This window comes from Vicugna pacos, chromosome 3, assembly GCF_048564905.1.
Source record: "Vicugna pacos chromosome 3, VicPac4, whole genome shotgun sequence".
In the NCBI taxonomy this organism is placed as follows: domain Eukaryota; kingdom Metazoa; phylum Chordata; class Mammalia; order Artiodactyla; family Camelidae; genus Vicugna; species Vicugna pacos.
Genome location: NC_132989.1, coordinates 43,645,268 through 43,665,342, shown reverse-complemented (window position 1 = coordinate 43,665,342; position 20,075 = coordinate 43,645,268). Strand labels below are relative to the sequence as shown.

The 20,075-nt window shown below is 38.9% G+C and overlaps 1 protein-coding gene and 1 pseudogene across 5 annotated transcripts in view; one reads left to right on the top strand and one right to left on the bottom strand.

Annotated features, from left to right (window-relative positions):
* The window catches only part of APC (APC regulator of WNT signaling pathway), a 124,430-nt gene extending 104,646 nt beyond the window's left edge, over positions 1 to 19,784 (bottom strand). For all 4 annotated transcript variants that reach the window (XM_015238883.3, XM_031673168.2, XM_031673169.2 and 1 more), the window contains exon 1: positions 19,405 to 19,784. The gene's annotated coding sequence lies outside the window, so the exon portion shown is untranslated. The remainder of the gene's footprint in view (positions 1 to 19,404) is intronic.
* Positions 1,363 to 4,599, top strand: LOC102527917 (ras-related protein Rab-5B pseudogene; annotated as a pseudogene). Its single transcript, XR_004187603.2, has one exon. The product of XR_004187603.2 is annotated as a ras-related protein Rab-5B pseudogene (transcript).
* Positions 19,785 to 20,075: the final 291 nt, after the last annotated feature.

Below are 20,075 nucleotides of genomic sequence, written 5' to 3'. Positions count from 1 at the left end.
GAAACAATATAAGACTCTGATCCAATCCTTATTTAAATGGGGGTGAAACTATAGTTGGGAGGCACCACAGCCACTTCCCAAGATTACCCCTAATGATCTTTAAATTCTGGTATTCAAGCCCTTTTATAGTGCTCTCCCATGCTGAATAGAGCTGACCTCTGTGACCAATAAAATAATGCAGAAGTGTGTGACTTTCTAGGCAAGGTCATAAAAGACACTGTAGCTTTACCCTGGTCTCTTGGATTGCTTATTCTGGAGCCAGCCTCTGCGTTTAGGATACTCAGGTAAAAACAGGGGGCCCAAACCACTAGAAACTTGCCAGCCAAATGAGTAAGTGCCCTTGGAAGCAGATCCTCTAGCCCCAGTCAACATCTGTTGCTCATGTAGACAGGGAATAAGCAAAATATACAGATTCTCTCACTTTACTGTAATGCACAATGGAAATTTCTCACAACCACTTTCTTGTGTAGTGAGCAGATAAGCTACCCAGTCAGATTTTTCCAAATTATCTTTAATCATGGGACCACTTTTGTTAAATTCCAAACCAGTAGGATTTCAACACTAAAGAGCTAGATAATCAGATTTAAGTAGAAAGCTGTTTATCCCCTTCCAGTCTCTGCTTTGTAATTTCTGAAGTAAAAAGACTGTTCTGGAGCTTGAATGAGTTATTATTATGATTTGAAATTTTTAAGCATGTCATGCTCCAGAATGCTATCTTTTGATGAAAATAAAAATTAGACTTTAGCACAATAGTATATATATTTGCCCTTCAAAAGAACATCCAACAATTATGTTTGTGAGATTTGGGTTTCTGTGGACTACAGTTTGAAAGGCTAAACAAGAAACTGGTAACAGTGATTATTTCTGTGGAGGGGATGTGTGTAGCTGAGGGACAGGGGTAGGAGATTTATTTTTATTTCATTTCATTCCATTTTCTCTCGTACTTTTTGAAATGTATACCATGAGCATGTAATATCTACTCAAGGATATAATATTTTAAAGTCTCTTGTCCTGACAAAACTACATCTTTTAAATGTGTAAAAGAAGAGAGACCTGAAACAACTTTTGTACTTACTCAAAAGCATGCTCATCACTTTTTTAAGTCTACCAAGGAAGGCATTATCACAGTACCTTACTAGTGTCTACATTAAAGTTTGAGGCCAAGAATCAGGTCACATGTTACAATTCTGAAAACAATCAAGATGATATGACAAGAAACACTCTGACTTTGATAACATAAAAGCAGAAAATGACTTTTAAAATTTAATATGTAGCTCAGCTTTAGAAAAGTTATCTGATAGTTGCTCCCTGTATCACTTCAGAAAAATAGTTGAAAAAAAGCATAGTTAAAACATAGTATGGGACACAGGCTTGGGCCCGACGGGGGAACGGAGCCCCAGGACTGTTGAAGCCTGGAAGTCCCCTCCCCTCCCCCCTCCCCCCTTCGCCTCTTTGTGGCATCCCCCTCCCTTCACCCTTTCCCACTCTGATAATCTAGCCATGACTAGCAGAAGCACAGCCAGGCCCAATGGGCAGCCCCAGGCCAGCAAAATATGCCAATTCAAATTGGTCCTGCTGGGTGAATCTGCAGTGGGAAAGTCTAGCCTGGTATTACGTTTTGTCAAAGGGCAGTTCCATGAGTACCAGGAGAGCACCATTGGAGCGGCCTTCCTCACCCAGTCTGTTTGTCTAGATGACACAACAGTCAAGTTTGAGATCTGGGACACAGCTGGGCAGGAGCGGTACCATAGCTTGGCCACCATGTACTACAGAGATGCCCAAGCTGCAATTGTGGTTTATGACATTACTAATCAGGAGACCTTCGCCCGAGCAAAGACATGGGTGAAGGAACTACAACAACAGGCCAGTCCTAGCATCGTTATTACCCTGGCAGGGAACAAAGCTGACCTGGCCAACAAGCGCATGGTGGAGTATGAAGAGGCCCAGGCGTATGCAGATGACAACAGCTTATTGTTTATGGAGACTTCAGCCAAGACAGCTATGAACGTGAATGATCTCTTCCTGGCAATAGCTAAGAAGTTGCCAAAGAGTGAACCCCAGAATCTGGGGCATGCAGCAGGACGAAGCCGTGGTGTGGATCTCCATGAGCAGTCCCAGCAGAACAAGAGCCAGTGTTGTAGCAACTGAGGGGGTGGCTAGCAGCAAACAAGCACGGAGCTAGCACGAGAGCTAAGAAATAACCTCCATCCCCACCCCTCAGCACACAGCCCCTATGGTAACAGCACACTGAGCCCTGGCTCCAAGGGCTGCCTCCTGACAGCTCCGTCATGGCACTTTTTAACGCTTCAGCAACCAACACCAGGCAGCTGTTGCCACTGGCCTCCTACCCCTACTCTGGGGCTTGGGGGTCAGATCCCCCAGGACTTACCTTCCAAAACAAACTTTCTTCACTTTGTATTATAGGTGCAAGACAGTGACCTACTTATCTTTCCTTCTCCTCCTCCCCATTTTTTCAGAAAACATTTTTTGTCTCCTGCCCCTTCCCCTTCTGCTTTTGGTCAATCTCTGTTCTTGATCCCTTTTTCCTCCTCTCCCCAGGATGGAGAAGGTGGTGAATCCAGGAACTGAAGGAGTTTTCTACTTCAGTCACATTAAGGGCCCTGGGGGAAAGTAAGGTGCGGAGCAGGAGGGAGTAAGGAAACATTTCCTTTTTGTTTTTATTTGGTTGGAGTTTCTCATATTTGAAAACACTGCAGTATCCGTGAGTTGGTCTTATGGAGGGTGTTTCTAGGTGGAGGCGAGAATGGGAAGGCAAGTTCTCAGGCACCAGGCTGGAGTCATGTTGTTAGCTAACTGGGAGGAGGAGGTGGAGACATAGTGTCATCTGTGGCTCTGGCATTCTTCCAAGGCCTCCTTTCCCCTCACCCAGCCTCTTAGGTAGCTTCTCCCCCATAGCGGGGGAGATTCTGGACCCTAGAGTCCTCCAAAGAATCTTCACTGGTTGCCTGCATCTTTGGCTCTGCTGTGATCTAAATGGAGGAGGGACCAGTTTCTGATACCCATCCTCTGACCTTTACATATGCATTTTTTTTCCCTCTCTGGCCTTCAGATGGCCTCAGCCCCAGCCACTGTATCCCCCTGCAGTTTGCACTTTAATTGATGGTAGTTCAGTTGTGATATTTGTTTTATGGGGGTTTTGATTGATTTACCTGCGCTCAACTCCTTTTAGTTAAATGGAATCTGAGGTGTATGTGAGGTTTGGGGAGGGGCTATAGAGAACAGTACTGGTGGCAGCTACTCAAGCCCAGTGTCCACTGCTACCTTCCTCCAACTCTGATTCTTACCTCACCTGTATTCTTACCATCCTAGCTCTTGGGTATAGGTTTGCCTTTCCTGGGGAATCACTGAGCAACTGAAGAGGAGTCTCAGGACAGCGTAGGCCATGGTACGGGAGTGAAGAGGAGTCAGGCAAAAGGGAGGCATTTTCTGTCCTTTCCCAGGGTTCCCATTCAATTTGATCCACCATTTACCATGTCTTTTCTACTTCCCTGTAAATAGATATGATCTTTATTCCCACTGTACAGTCTGTTCTGTCCCCCATCTCCCTATTTCTTTTCTTCTTTGTTAGTATCTTCAGTTTGGTTCCTCCATGATATCCCCACCCCCCATACAACCAGCGGTTTAATCCACACACCACTAGGGGGTAGTACCATAGAGGCCTACATGTGGCTCCCTCATATCTTAACACCTGTTCCTGTGGACAGGGAATGACTGGCACTGAAGGTCCCTCATGGTGTCTCACATCCCAGAGGATGGTTGCCCTTTTAAATCTCTAGCCTCTTTACATCCCTCATCAGGAATTTTAGGATGGCTTTGGGAAGCCATCAAGGCAAGAGAGAACTTTCAACTCCTTCTCGTTCTAGCCCAGAGTTTTGGGAATATTGGGGGAAGTAAGGAGAGGCCATAGTGACCCAGGATTGGAACCTTTCTGCCCTTTTGGCTTCCAGACTGCCTCCTGCCCCAGAGCAGCTGAGAAATCCAAGAAGCTGAGCTTCTGGAGGACCCAGCTTAGGTTCTTCCACTTAGGCCTCAATTCCTTTCCTTTTCCAGGGGCAGCCTTAGTTCCCGTGGCCCTGAAACACACAAACATTTTCCCCTTTCCCAGTGCCCACTAGCACCAAAAGCACTCAGTGCATTCCTACAAGTGGAAGAACTAGGATGGCTCTCTTAAGCCTCTTAGAAATGAAGTTCTTTGTCTGCACAGCTTTCCTTGTGGAGCAGGAGTAAAGATGTTTCGTTGCCTTGGGGCTGGGAAATCATTTCTCCAGGCTTCTTCTTCCCTCCCCGCCCCCTCTTAGGAACAGGATTGGCCTTAGCTTCTGGGCCTATCTGCTGCCTTCCATCTACTTCCAGCTCTTCTGCTTTCCTTTGAGCTCTATTGGGCTTGGGGGAATCTTAGTTTTTATTTCCCAGCTCTTCATTTTTTTCCTTCTGATCTTTTTTTTTAAGCGGGGAGGCTTTTTTTTTTTTTCTGAGAAAGCATTTGCCTTTTCCCCCCTTTCTCCCTCTCCCATCATAACAATCGTGGTAACAGAATGCGACTGCTGATTTACCGATGTATTTAATGTAAGTAATAAAGGAGAAAAAAAGTGAAGAAAAAAAACCCCAAAAAACATAGTATGTCCTTATTTTGTAGATGTAAAAGCTAAATCACAGAAAGGTTAAGTGACTTGTTCTGATCTAGTTAAAGGCAGAGCCAAACTTGAATCCAGGCTTCATTTTTCACCGACCTAAAGTAAATTATTCCTGATGTAGAAACCTAAATATATTTATCTTTAACAAAGAGATGTCTTCCTAAACCCCTCGTTGGTCCTTAATAAAAACATGGACAAATATGATGAGGATATATGTGTCAGGTATGAAAAAAACTGTGTAAAATACTCTAGTTAAATTGATGAATACAGGTTACCTAAGCAATAAAACCAGAAGCCTCCAATACTAGGTTTACAGAGTGCCTTCCTCAACTTCATTAAGAACCAATTAAAAGCCAAATAAAAGATTTTAATTTGTAACTCACTAATGGTGAGATAGATTAGGAATAGAATTTTAAAATTACCCACAATAATCTACTTCTCTCAGGCATGTAGTAATGCAGTGTACCAAACACAGGTTACAAAAACGAGAAGAACTCTTTTTCCCATTCAGCTATTCTTTTCAATTCCTTATATTTAACATTTTGGGAAGAAAATTGTCATGGTTCAAGTCCAGTCCTCAAGGTCCTAATAATAACATTCAATTAGCTGGCTGCTACCTGAATTGAGATGTAAACCTTTTGTTGAAGACCTAACTGTATACTAAATGAAGAATCTCATTAGTCCAATATAAACTAAAAGGAAATCATAGCATGTAGCAACTCATCATAAAATATCATGCAGCTGTGGGAAAAAATCCTACCAATATGTACCTCCAAAAGATAGCATGTAAATTCTATAAAAGTGAAGCAGTAACTGGATTTTAAAGCTGGCATAATACATTACACTAGTACAACAGAACTGATTTTTCTCCCATATGACTTTTGATTTTTGGGGAAGCATTCAATTTCTGTGAAAATTCACAACTTAGTTTAACCTGAGACCCAACTCAGTAATTCATTAAACACATGTAATATGAGTGTTCAACCAAATGTGTGCAATAATTAAAATATATTTGTATTTTGTTCAGTGTGACATTTTTCCAACCTGTGAGTTTATTTTCCTAACTGATGGCTAATATCATCTTTCAGTGATAATAATATGTAACTTGATATTTGTTAGAGAAGGCAGAGAAAAAACTCTTGTGTTAGAACTCCAAAACCATAGAAGAAATGCCACTGAAATATTAGAAGAGATATCAGCATCTTTGAAATTAAACTATGGCAAAGACAAAGAAGACAGAAGAAATTAAAGAATGACTAGAATGAGATGAGAAGAATGCCATAGGCCTAATTAAACAGAGGTACTAAAGTCAAGCTCTAATGAACATGGATGAATGTAACAGGGTAAATGTGTTACACTTGTGTGGCAAGCACTGCAAGATTTTACAAGTAAGAGTTATTTAACAATGACTAAATGTGTTATCATAGTAGAATATTATCACTCATCCATTGTCTGAGGTACTTATTCTAACATAAGAGTTGCTTTACAGGGGATATGACAGAAATAAAAATCTTCAGAAAATATTATAAAGAGTCCAACTAAGGAATAGCATGAACATTAACAAATGCTGAGGCTGAATGGCAAGACCGACTCACATCTGAATTTAGGCATAGACAGTAAAGTTTAAGAAATTAAACAGTAGACTCACAAATTGAATTTAGGAAGTATAAAATTAATTACATTTGCAATAAATATGTGGATTATCAACATGCATTAATATTTTAGCAGACCCTAACACTTACTGATAAATCACCATCTGAGCTACGTCTGATATAGCTAATGGTGTCTAATGGCTGAAAAGAACCTCAAGAAACTATGAAGAAGAGATCTGGATATCAATTCAGCATAACTTAAGGCAAATCAAGTCACTCAGACTTCCTTGGGCCTCTGTTTTTCACATATTTAAAGTGGGAAAGAAGTAGAAAAGAGGGGCACATACAAGAATTAATATCTAGAGTCTCTTCTAGTTCTAAAATTCTGTCACCTCATTTCATCCTTCAGTTTTCCAAAGGGAGGTAAGCAAACCCAAAACAAAGACTTTTTTAAATCTAACATAGCAGGGAAGTGAAGGAATAATAATTAACAAGAATCTTCAACTTAGTATTTTCTTTTAGCAGAGGAAAAAAAAAAGAATCAAGTAAACAAATACAACAATTCTAGGTTTCCTTATAAGAGAACTGCTTTTGTATTTTGTTGATGCACCAATGTAATTGCAAAGTGATGGATGGCATTTCATACTAAGAGCTGTGATTAACATCAAGTCAAATGTCTTTAAAATAAAAATATATTGGTATGTTATACGAAATTTTCAACACCCTTCCAACCACAGAAGAATGTCAATCTATGTAAAGACTGCTATAGCTTAGTTTGCCTAATATGAGTTCTGACCTGTGTGTTTAACCTCCTATTTAATAGATTTAATCTCAGAAATGCAAATTATACCTATAATATTTTAAGTAGGAGACAAAAAGAGTCAGAAGTTATATTCTGTCCATGAGATATACCAAGAAATATTACAGAAAATAAAAACAAAACATGGCATATACAGAGCTGTCACATTAATTACCGGAAATGTACCCCACTTCCAACAAAAATACTAAAGGACAAATTTGTTTGCCGTCCCTCCTCAGCTCAAAGCATTCTTCCTCCTTGTTCACAAATCCCCACTTCAAAAATGTTCACTATATATTCTCTTTGCTCACACAAAGGACAATTCTTACTCCAATGCACTACCCACATACTACAAAAGTATTTCTGACTTCTCCAGTCAAATAAAATATCCTCTGCCTCCTTCCCTTGAGGTTTTGCAAACAGGAACTAAAGATTATCACAACACAGGTTAAAGTATTAAAAGGCAACCAGAGCTTAATGTTTACCTTTCCCAGGTATCTTGTTTATACCACAAACGGTGCCTTAAAACAAAGTACTGACTAATGTAGAAATGTCAAGTCCTCCTTGACAGTTAGCTAAAGAAATATTTGGACTTTGACTTGTAGAAACAGTAGACTATGTAATTCAGATCAACTATCCTTCTGAAGTCAACTAAAAATGTTAGACAAAATATTACAGCAGTCTTTTTTAAAAGCATCAAATAACTACCAATATAGTAAGGAATGAGTAACTAGCTCAAATCCACCATTAGTCAAAATTCAGAAAAGTAAACTCAGCTTTTGCCTTCTGTGGGTTTGTCAATAAAGAAAAAGTATTTAAGAGGCTGACCTTTAAAATTTGTTGCCTGCCTTGCAGGACTCGGGACAAAAGTCAGAGTCTGGGACCCACCAAAGGTAAGGACCATAATAAAAACAACCTTGACTTTGGGCTGGGACTCCAGAGGGATGCACCCTAAGAAGAGTAAGAAGGAAAGGTAAACACTTGAAGTTGGATTACAACGGTCTCATATTCTTGGCAACAGCAAATGAAAATCTTCTCTACCGAAAACTTAACTTCATTTTATACATGAAATTATTTCTACAACAGACAACAGAATCAGACCTATAGAGATTTCAAAATATTGGAATTACAAGACACAGACTGAAAAATAACTATGCTTACTACATTTAAGGGTGTAAAAGTCAAGGTTAATTATTTTTGCTTAGAACTAAAAACTATAAAAGTGACATGGTAGATTTGAAAATAATCAAATAAAAATTCTAATACTGAAAAAGACACCAATCCAAACATTTAGGAAGCCCCCAAAAACCAGTATCACAGCACAGTAAAACAAGAGAAAACCAAAGACAAAGATAAAAATCTTTAAAGTATCCAAAGGAAAATACCAGATTTCTTATTAAAGGAAAAAGAGACACAGGATCTCAACAGCAATAGAATGTGCTGAAATAAAGTAACCACCAACCTACAATGTGCTGAAATACAGTAGCTGCTAAACTAGAGTTTTGTAGCTAGCAAAAGTATCCTTCAAGAATGAGGTAAAAAATACATTTCCAGGCAAACAGACTAAAGTTAATTCTAAAGGGCGTGTTGCAGATTCTTCAAGATCAAGGAAAAATGTCCCTAAGTGGAAGTTCACAGAAAACATAATGACATGGTAAATACATGCATTAACCTGACCTGAATATTGACAGTGTAAAACAGTAACAACAAGAAAGAGAATAAATAAGAATAAATTAAAATGCACAATAATACTACATAAGTAGGGCTGTAAGTAAACAGAACTTAAGTGTATCATCTGGGAAGAGGATAAAAACATCAATTAACATTAGATTTTATAAAAAGCATATTGTATTTCTAGAATAACTATTAAAAGAAGAAAAAAAGAGGTCATAACTTCCAAATAATAAGGGGAAAAATCTGAAATGATAAAATAGCCAACTCATCTAAATGACCAAAGTAGAGAAAGGGGAACAATGAACAAATAGGGCAGATATAAAGTACATTGTAAGATGGGAGATTTAAATCCAATCATGTGACAAAAGACACACCTAAAACATATTACAGAAAGATTGGAGATAAAAGAATGGAAAAAGATACACCATGAAAACAGTAATAAAAAGAAAACTAGTGTTATATCAATACCAGATGAACTAGACTTTAATGCAAAAAGCACTTTCAGAATGAAAGAGGAACACCTCATAGCGGTAAGTCGCTAAGAGGACATCACTACTACACATTTCTGTGCATCTACTAGCACAGTCTCAAATATATAAAACAAAAGTTGAGAGAATACAAGGGGAAAAATCCATAATCATAATAGGTTATGTTTTACACCCTTGTCTGTAATTGACACAAGCAAACAAAAGATCACAAATGATCCTAAAGATTCAAAATACAGAATTAACAAGCAAAGCCTAATGAAAATATACAGAACACCACATTCAGTAACTGCAGAAAAAGAAAAAAAAAACAAATTGCAGAGAATAAAAGGATAATATACTGGACCATAATGCAGATCTCATATTTTAAGACTGAAATCACAGACCTTTGAAACACTGGGAGTGTTCTCTGATTACACTGTAATGTTGTTAGAAATAAAAACCAAGTTAAAAAATAACTAGAAAATCTCCATGTGTTTAGAAATTGAGAAATACAATACATCCAAATTATCCAAAACTCAAAGTAGAAACCAATGAAAATTAGACAGCATTTTTAAATGAATTATAAAAATACTACATATTAAAATTTGAGTAATATAACTAGCTAAAACAGTGCTTAGAGAGAAATGCTTAGCCTTAAATGCATATATTTAAAAGAAATAATGAAAAGTGTGAACTATAAGAAGTTAGCAAAAGAACAAAAAAGTAAATCCCAAAAAAGAAGGAAGGAAATAAAAAGCAGAAAATCAATGCAATAGAAAATAAACATATAATAAAAAGGATCTGCAAGATTCAAAATTTGGTTCTTTTGAAAGACTACTAAATCTCTGGTGAGTCTGATAATGGAAAAAGAGAAGGTACACATAGTCTGTATCAGACATGGGAAGGTAATTCTTTCCTGCAGCCATTAAAAGGATAACAACAATATTTATTATAAACAACTTAAGCCAGTAAATTAAACAGTTTAGATGAAAAAGACGACCTCTTAGGGGAAAAAATTACCAAAATAATCAAGAGACAGAAAACCTGAACAGGTTTAAAAATGAGAAATTCAAACAAACTTTTCCACAAAGAAAACTACCAACCTAGACACTTCTGTTAGATTTTTGCAAAAATTTAACAAAGAAATAATTCCAATCATAAACTTTTCCAGAATAGAAAATGAGGGTCAGCTCATTTTATAAGGTTAGTATAATGTTGAACGTTGATTTCAGATCCTGATAAAGACAATACAGGCCTCACTCATGGACACTGATGTAAAACCAACAGCAAAATATTAATAAACTAAATCCAGCAATATATAAAAAGCATAATGGTAAAACCAAATTAGGTTTATCTCAGGAGTCAGGTTAGGTTGAACATTTAAAATAAAATATAATTCAATATATTAACATACTGAAGGAGAAATTCATATGGTAATAAAAAGCTTCAACAATAAAAAAAAGCATTAAATTCAAACAAATAGAACAAAACACAAAATTCTTGTTAAACCAGGTATAGAAGGGAACTTCTTTAACATGATAAAAGCTTAAACAAAAACAAAATGAAACAGAAAGCAAACCTTAAGCAAACATACTTGGAGTGAAACAGTCAAAGTTTTCCCTTTGAGACCAGGAAGCAGAAGGGAGAGGAGCTCTGGGATGATGGCAGTGTTCTACTTCTTCACTTGGGTAATGACTTCATGTGTGTTTACATATAATAACACGTTAAGTTCTTCATTTTACGCTTCATGTACACTTTGAAATATATGTTAAAGGCAAAAAAGAAGGAAATACTTGGAGATGAACAAAAGTCTGACCTAGGTTATAATTCAAGCTCGGTGACTCTGGGGGGTCCTAATTTTTCCCCGTTATCATTACTTTCAAACCAATTAACATTTATTGGGCCTATAAGATATTGTACAGTCTGGCAACATGTATCATGAACCTTCAAAATGTTTGTATACATTCTAGTAACTCCACTGACTAAGAACCTATCCTAAAGAAAAGGATCAAGATAAAGAGAAAAAACCCGTAACATGCTAAGATGTTCACTGCCCACATGATGATAAAATGGAAAACAACTAAATAACCAACTACAAAGAATGGTTAAGAAAAGTAATTTTTACAATGAGATTATAAATTAAAACACTTACTTTATATATAACATTTATATTATTTATGAAATTATTAATATATTAATAAAAACAAGATTTATAAAACATACCAAGAAATGTATATGATCTTTTTTTTAATTAGAGATATATACACATATATATTTATACTATGACTAATGTTAGAAAAAAGTCCTAGGATCAGACAAAAGAGAAAATGAGAGAGGGGGGAGGAGGGTGGAGGGGAAGAGGAAGAAGGAGGGAGAGATTGGGAGAGACAAAAACTACACTGGTTTTCTTCATATGATGAGCTTATGAATGTCATCTGAACTTTTTATTGCATTTCCTACATTTTCTTTAATGACTATATAAAACTTTAGTAATGGCGTATATAAGGACTGACGAAAATAATCACAAACCTAAAGTAACCTAAATACAAAAACAGTTACTTCAAAACGCAACTTTAAATTTTTCATTTTTATCTCAGTATTATTTCATTCAGGTAAATTATTTTCTAACATTAAAACTGTAAGTCTATGATATGCTAATTATTTAAAGCAGAGATACTTTCTCATTATATCTAGTATTTAAAATAGTACAACTGAAAAAAACAAATAATAGATTTCCAAAGATATATCATCTCTAATTTTCTTGCTAGCATTCCCATAATCCTAAACTAGTTTGCTCCTAGACAGCTAAAGGAGAAAATGATCCACAAACAGGCTTCAAAGTAGTCACTCCTATAAAAACAAAATGACTGTTCATCTCTGAATATAAGATTGTTAATGGCTCCTCAGTTTCTTGGGCAGCTAATTTTCAAACTTGGTGTTGCCAATACCCTGGTATTTTCTGAACAGTTGTGAGGTAATTTAATATCAAGTAATTTGATATCAATAATAAAGTGTAACTGTTTTAAATGTTTGTCATTAGAAGTACTAACAAATGAAAGCAAACGTAAGATTATCCCCGTATCATTTAATGTAGTTTGCATCCCAGTGTACTTTGAGAGGGAGAAAAAACTATAAAGATGAGTCTTACATGTTGGGAATTGCACATTCATTTATTCAACATTGACGGAGCATCTGTTAGAGACCAGGAACTAGAGGCACTGTGCTAACAATAGAAATAGAGTTGAAAATCAATAGATCATAGGATCAAATGTAACTAGCATTTAACGTCTTGAATAGACTAATCCAACCCTACTTTTCACTAGTTGCCAACACAAACTATCTTCTCTAGCTCTCTGACTTTCTTTTAAAACACTCCAGGCTATGTCTGCTGCCATACCTCTGCTCAAGCTGTTCCCCTGTTCCCCAGCCTAAGTGATTTTTTTTGTTGATTCACCAGCAGCTGGAGAATGCTCACTGTATGCCAGGCACTGAGCTTGGCATGAGAGAAGAAAAAAGCCTTTTCTATCCTGTCTATCCCTTGGAGTCCCGGTCAAGTCCCACCTCTACCTCTATCCTCTCCATACTTGGAATGCTCTAACTCCTATTGTCCAAAACAGTAGCTCCCAATCTCTGATGTAAGAAACTATTTTTAATATCAAAATGTTTCATGAATTCCATTCTCACTCCCCAGGTGATTTCATCTGGTCCCATGGCTCTAAATATCATCAGTACGCTGGTAATTTCCAAATGTTTATTTCTAGCTCTACCTTTCCCTTAAAATCCTAACTAATATATATCCCTATTCAACATCACCACTTGATTATCTGATAGGTATTTCAAATACAGCCACATCCAAAACAAAACTCCTGATTTAACTCTTCATACCTGTTTCTCAGCAACCTCTTCCCCCCAATAGTCCCTATCTCCATAAGATGTACCACCTTTCACCCAGTTGCTCATGTCAAAAAACTTGGGAGTAATCTTTTACTTCTCTTTCCCTCACAACTCTGAATCTAATTCATCAATGAATTCTAATTTCTCTACTTTCTGAATAAATCACAAATCTGACCACTTCTTTGCTCTTCCCCCACTACCACCTTGTCCAAGCACCACATTCCCAACTTAAATGATTGTAAGATTTTCCTAACCGGTTTTCCTGCTTCCATTCTCACCTCATACAATCTATTTTCTACATACAGCTAAAGCAATCCTCTTAAAAAACAAGTCAAATCTGGATATTGCCCAGCTTAAAATCCTTCAGTGGTTGCCATCTCACTCAGAATAAAATTAAGTCTTTAATGACCTTCAAAATTCTACTTGATTTAACCTCTGCCCATCTGTCTTACCATCTCCCCTGCACTCACGCCACGTTAGCCACACTGGCCTCCCTGTGGTTCTTCCAACCTGCCAAAGACACTTCCATCCCACAAGCTGTCCCTCCCTCTACCTGAAAATTTCCCCGAGATAGTTCCAGGACTTACTCTACTTCATTCAGGTCTCTCAGCTCAAAGGGCTTCTCAAAAAGCCCTTCCTTCATCAACCTACCTGAAGTAGTATTCTGTCACTTTTTATCCCCTGGACCCATTTTACAAAACTTATTAACCACCTGATGTGTGTGTGTGTGTGTGTGTGGCTGAGTGCACACACATGCATAATGTCTACTGTGACTCTCACTAACATTTATGATCAAAAAGAACACAGGCTCTGTTTTGTTCACCATTGTTGGCATATTGTGTGCAAATAGCAGACTCTCAAAAATACTTGTTGAAGGAATGAATGATGGTAATTGCTTTTAGTTTTGTTGAGAAAATAATGAAAAAACTAGAATTCAGAAAGGCTTTCAAATGAATTTATACTCTATCACAGGAGCATTCCTTATATACATACTTTGGTGGTAGAAGGAGTACAGTGTTCACAATTCAGGGTTCAGTAACAACTACTGAAGGATTGGGCCTTCTCACACTTCTCTGACCCTTCCCATATCCTTCCTTCTTGTGTCATTAATTAATTCTTTTCATAAATGGTTACTATGTACCACTAAGCTAGAAAGTATTCTAGACATTAAGAATACGAAGATAATTAAGACAAGGTAACACATGAGACATATAAAAATAATACCCACAGAGCATGACATGTAATAGAGATATATAACGTTGTAGCACAAGAGAGGAAGTAATCAACTTTTCAGGGGCAGGTGTTTAGGGAAGTTTCAACAGCGACAACACTCAACAAACACTTGCAAAGTCAAATACAAAAGATATTCATTTTACTTTATATGTGAAATGAGGGTATTAACTCTGAAAATGCTACGGTAATTTGCTACCATGAGATAAGCTACCTGAGAATGAAAACAAAACAAGTGGAATGACAGAGCAGAACGAATCACAGAGAAACTGAGCCAAGTCCTTGATGACTTCAGGATGGAGGAAGCCCTAGCTGAAGTTCAACTACAAGATCTAATCATACCCTTTATTGTTTAAGCAGTTCAAATTTGGTTTTGTCACTTGCAACATAAGCATACAGATGAATCTCAGTGAACTCTTTAAAAAAAAGCAAAGCATTTGCTATATGAGTGTATAGGGGCAACACGCGGATTTTGGAAGGGACAAATCTTGTTTTGTGGGCAAACATCACAGGACACTTAGTGTCTCTGGTCTCTACCTGGTAATTGTCAGTAAAACCTCACAATCATTGTGATAACCAAAAATGTCCCCATATATTTCCAAATGCCTCCTATTCCCAAGAGGAACAGCAAAAATCTATTCCCTAATAGTTGTTATATGCAATGTGTATGTTTAAATGTACTTAACATTAACCTTAAAAGAACTGGGATATACCACTCAAATATCCTAGTTTTACATAATAACCCAGTTTTATTCAGTCATCCATGACTATCTAAATAATTGGCCAAAATCTTAGGTACAGGAACTCTTGAGGTAAGTAGTGCTTTAAATTTGCTACTACTATCTGAAAATTCTCATTTATTTAAACTTATTTCTCCATACAATACTATCAAGTTATGTCACTGACACTGTTGGTTACCTTCCCTTCAGCCATTCACCTAATTCTAGACACCTAATTCCAGCCATTCTAGACTGAAATGCCAGATACTGGTTTTTCCAGCCCCTTGCAACTAGGGCATATGCATGCTAGGAGGACACCTGACACTAGGCTTCCGTGAAAGGTTTACTTGTCTAATCAAGAGATGGAAGGGCAAGCTTCCTCCTGTCTTTGGTGGCTGTGTGAGAATGTGATGCCTGGAGCAGAAAAAGCAGTATGGCACCACGCATGAGAGGATAAACCTGAGCACAAAGGTCGGCACACTACAGAGAAAGATGGAAAACACTTAGATCCTTGGTGACATCATTGTGCTGCTAAACTGCTAACCATGGGATCCTCCAACTCTGGCCTCCTTTTAATGTGAGATACTGTTTAAATCACTGTTAGTTCTGTATTATGTAACCTGAGGCCCAACTAATACAAGATATATTCAACCTCTGACAACTGACTGACAGTGGAAGAACCAAGATGACTTCAAGGTTTCAAGACTGGGTGGCTGAGAGAAAGATGATTAGAGAAGAGAAATCAGGAGGAAGTGTAATGCATATACACACACGCAGACACATTAGGTGAGGGTGTGTGGATGGAAATCGAACTGATTTAGTTTGGTATGAGTTAAGCTTACTGTTGTACATCTAAGATACAGATATACAGCAAGAGGTGGAAGTGAGAAATTGAGTTACAGCACTGAGAAACATCCACACAAAAATGATGATTTATAACATTTAAAAAAAGATATGATCACCAAAAGAACACAGTGAAAAGCAAAGAGACCCTTGAGAATGCTGGTTACTTCCCCATGATCCATTCTACCTCTTCTTCATTTTGGGTAGGAATCGTCTACTGGTCAGGCAAATTAGAATCATTCCATCCCTCTCAACAAAGCTATGGTGACAGACTTGGCAACATGATCTTTGTTTGTTTAATCAAAGTAAAGCTTAGGACTACTGGGAAAAGGCTAGGAGAGGAGAAGCCTTCTCTCTCCCTTTGGAAATCAATGAAGACGGCTGTAACATGAACACTGTTGATAGCTGTCTTCTAGAAGGGAAGCCAGTCTGAGTGTGAAGCTCAAATAGCAAGACAAAGTTGACAGAACAGCAGAAAAATAGAATCTCAGTCTTGATAGCATAAGTCTATGAACAAACTGCTCTTTAAACCAGTTCTACCTAAGCACTTGCCAGTTACCTGAGCTAATACATTTCTTTTGTTTTTAAACCCAGTTTCCGTCCTAACTGATACAGGAAACAGCTATGTTCAGGGGTAAGAGCAAAATCAAGAGAGTGAAGGAAATGTAAAGAAGTTAACTTGCAGAGAGTAGGAAAATCAGGAAATACATAAGAACCAAGAAATCAGATCATTTTATTCCTGGAGAAAATATCTGAAAAATGGTCTAAGAAAGCCAAGGATGACTGAGGAAAGGCAATTAAATTTGGTAATCAAGACAGTCATTGGTGACTTTTAAAATAGCAGTTTCAGTACTGAAATGGTAAAGGAAGTCAGAGCACAAAGGAAAGAATAATTCATATTTTTAAGAACTCCATAATATACCAAACACTTGGAAAGACACTTAATATGTGTTAAACCCCACCAATTACAACCCTGCGAGGTAAAGATAACATTCTACTTTATAGATTGAGAATACAGTCAGAGTACTAACTCGCACACAGCCACAAAGCCACCAAGTAGTTTTAACAGACTTTAAAACCAGATCTACATGGCTCAAAAGTCAATGTTCTTCCTACTACACCAGGCTCCTGGGATTAAAGAATAAAAAGACAATGGCACAGCAGACTCAAGAGTCAGACCGGCCTCCCTGAGTTGCACAGCACACAGCACTATATTCGGCAGCCCTGGAAAAGGTATGTATACATCAGAATGTATGTAGGCTAGAGAGGAAGATATGGAAAGTGTGATAATGGACAGTTATGGAGAAAGAAAGACGGAGAGGAATGATCATGGACACATCTGAAGGAGGCTGCTCTTGAAAAAAGAAGGATGTTTCTTCTGAGATACGAGCAAATAAGGAGATGATACCAAGATGGAAAAGATTATACCTCAGATGGTTGAGATATTTCTCAAGAAAGGAAGAGATCAAATTATTTGCTATAAAAATCTTCAGGAAATATGACAAAAGGAACACAATCAACACTAAAGACCCAGCAGACAGCAGAACACTAAATGGTATGAAAGCTAACCAATATCCCTACATAACTTTCTTGCATCCTTCAGGATTTCAGAGGTGAAACTGACAAAGCTGATGATGAGGTTTGTACTGGACTGGGGACCAGAAAGGTAAATCTACAGAAAATAAAGCATTCTAAGGCATCAATGATAGCTTAATAAAAAATGATGACGCTGGGTTTCTAGTTACATTGGGAGGCAAATGAAATCAGCAATTGGCCAATGGGTTGAATAAAGAGACAAAGAGGGGTGGGTTCACAGAGAGAGGGAGTGGAAAGAGAGAAAACAGGTTCCGTAAGAGTGATTGTGGTCAAAGATGTCTTGACAAAATGCCTCAAATTATTTTGCCAAAGGCATTGAGCTACTGATTGCAGCTCAGCAGGCCTACTATGCTTTCACCTAAAAGCACAGAACTGAGAGAGAGCCAGCAATAAAAACGTGCAGTCCTTGGTTGTAGAAAAGTGAAGGCTACCAACAAATGAAAGAATTAGCCCACAGAGGAATCAAACATTAAAATAACTCCTCTTCTTTTAAAATGAACAATTCTATATTCAAACTGAAGAAATTCATTAGGAGGTCAAAAGTCTAGAACAAAGAGAAAAATAGACTGCGTGTCATGAGGTAGAATGAAAAGTTAACAAATCTGTCAGGTCAATTATAACCTATATGTTAAAGATTTTTAGTACAGAATTCCAATAGGGCAATGTTATTTGTGCTTTACTAACTTTGGAGAGCACCCAGCATCGCTTCAACAAAATACCGCTCAATTTATTGTTACTTTGAAAAGGCCCACCAACTTGCAATCTCAATGGACAAGCTATCATTTATATTTACTACCCCATTTTTTACAATTTTGGCACACGTTATCCAACTACAGGAGAAGATGGGAGAATCAGCTGTGGCAACTTCCTTCCCTATCACTTCCATCCTGCAGGTTGCACTTATAAACTCTGGCAAGATACCACGTTATTTAGAATAGCTTCTTACACCATTACTTCTGACTACTCTTCCCCAGTAATAAAAGGAGAAATGAGACTGGCATAGCCTAACTTTCATACAAAATATCAAGTACTAGAAGGATTGTTAAGCAGTAGCAACAAATGAAAATCAAAGAAATTTGAGAAGTTTTGAGTTTAAAAAGCTTTTTCTTCCTTTCATGCTTTCTAAATAAAACAAAGGGCTTGGACAATACGGGATTCTAAAGCTTAGTGGACAGTTTAAGCTAACAATGAATAAAAGAATCACTAAACCACCCTTTCTTCTGCTATTACATTTCCTACATTCATAAAGACTTCTTTTTAAAAACCAACACTTTCAAATTCTTTACCTAGATCTAGAAAACTGACGCCCCCGCCTCAAAAGTTCAAAGATCAAAGGTTTGCTATAGTCAGAAAAAAATTAATTTAGATTAACAATCATTTGCCATCACAGGCATCAAGCCCCTACTTTGCAGGAGTTCGATGGGCCAAGGAGTCAAACTCTCCCAAACCATTCTGGAGTCCTGGGGACTGGACTACCCCAACAAGGTGAATAAAATCCACTGACCTCTAGATAACAAGCTTTTTCTTTGTAACTCTATATGCCAGGCTATCGGGTAAGCTTCCCATACGGTGAAAAACTTTCAAAGGAAGCAAGAGAGTCGAAACCAGGAAGATGGGAAGGCGACTGAAATAGGAGGGGCAGACGACCCACCCACCTAACGCGAAGGAGAGACCGCTCGCAGCGGTGAAGCTTCACCAGCAGCCAGGAAGGGTGCGGAGAGCCGCAGTCGGCGCGACCACCACCCAGCGGGTGAGAATGGAGGACTTGCAAAACTGGAGGCCTGAAAAGGGGCGAGGGGCGAGGAGAGGGTGGGACGGGGAGACAAGGGAGCCGCAGAGTCCGGCCGAACACCACTACGGTCTCGAGCAACGGCGGGGCAAAGCCGAGGAAGCTCTGCCGGGGGAGGAGACGCCGGAACTTGGAGCTTCACTCACCTGCCAGACGCTCGCCCCGCGGACAGAAGCACGGACGCCGCCGGGGCGCCTCCTCTCCTGCGGGACAGAGCCCCCGCCGCCGCCGGCGCTCCAGGACCCGAGAGGAGAGGGTGGTACAGAAGCAGGCAAAGGGGCGACCAGACCCGAGCCGATGGAGTCGTACATAAGGGGCGCCTGGTGCTCGGGAAGGCAACTCCGTGCCTCACCTTCCTCACCGGTAGCCGACAACGCTTCCTGGGAACAGCATCCCGCCAACCTCAGCCCGCTGCTCCCGGGCCCTCGCCCGCAGCTTCCCCCAGCCGCGGCCGGGTTTCCGGCGGCCACACCCCGCCCCCTCGCTACTTGGCCTCCGCCATCTTGTTGGAGGCGGGAAGACTGCAGCGCGCAGGCGTGCGCCGAGGTTGCCGGCGTCCCTAGCCTCCCCAAGAGGGGACAGTAGTGCGCAGCCGCGTTGGCCGCCGCGCTCTTCCGCTTCGCGGTTATCTCCCTTGCACGCGTTGTTTAGCGCTAGACTCCCTGGGTCTCCAGACCTACTCGCCTTTCCTAAACTGTACTGCAGCCAAATTAATAGACCCTTCGGCGCACCCGCAGTCAATCATTCTGTAAAAACCTAGTTAGTGCCTACTATGTGCCAGTTCCCTGGCAAGGCGCTGATGATAGATAAGTAAAAC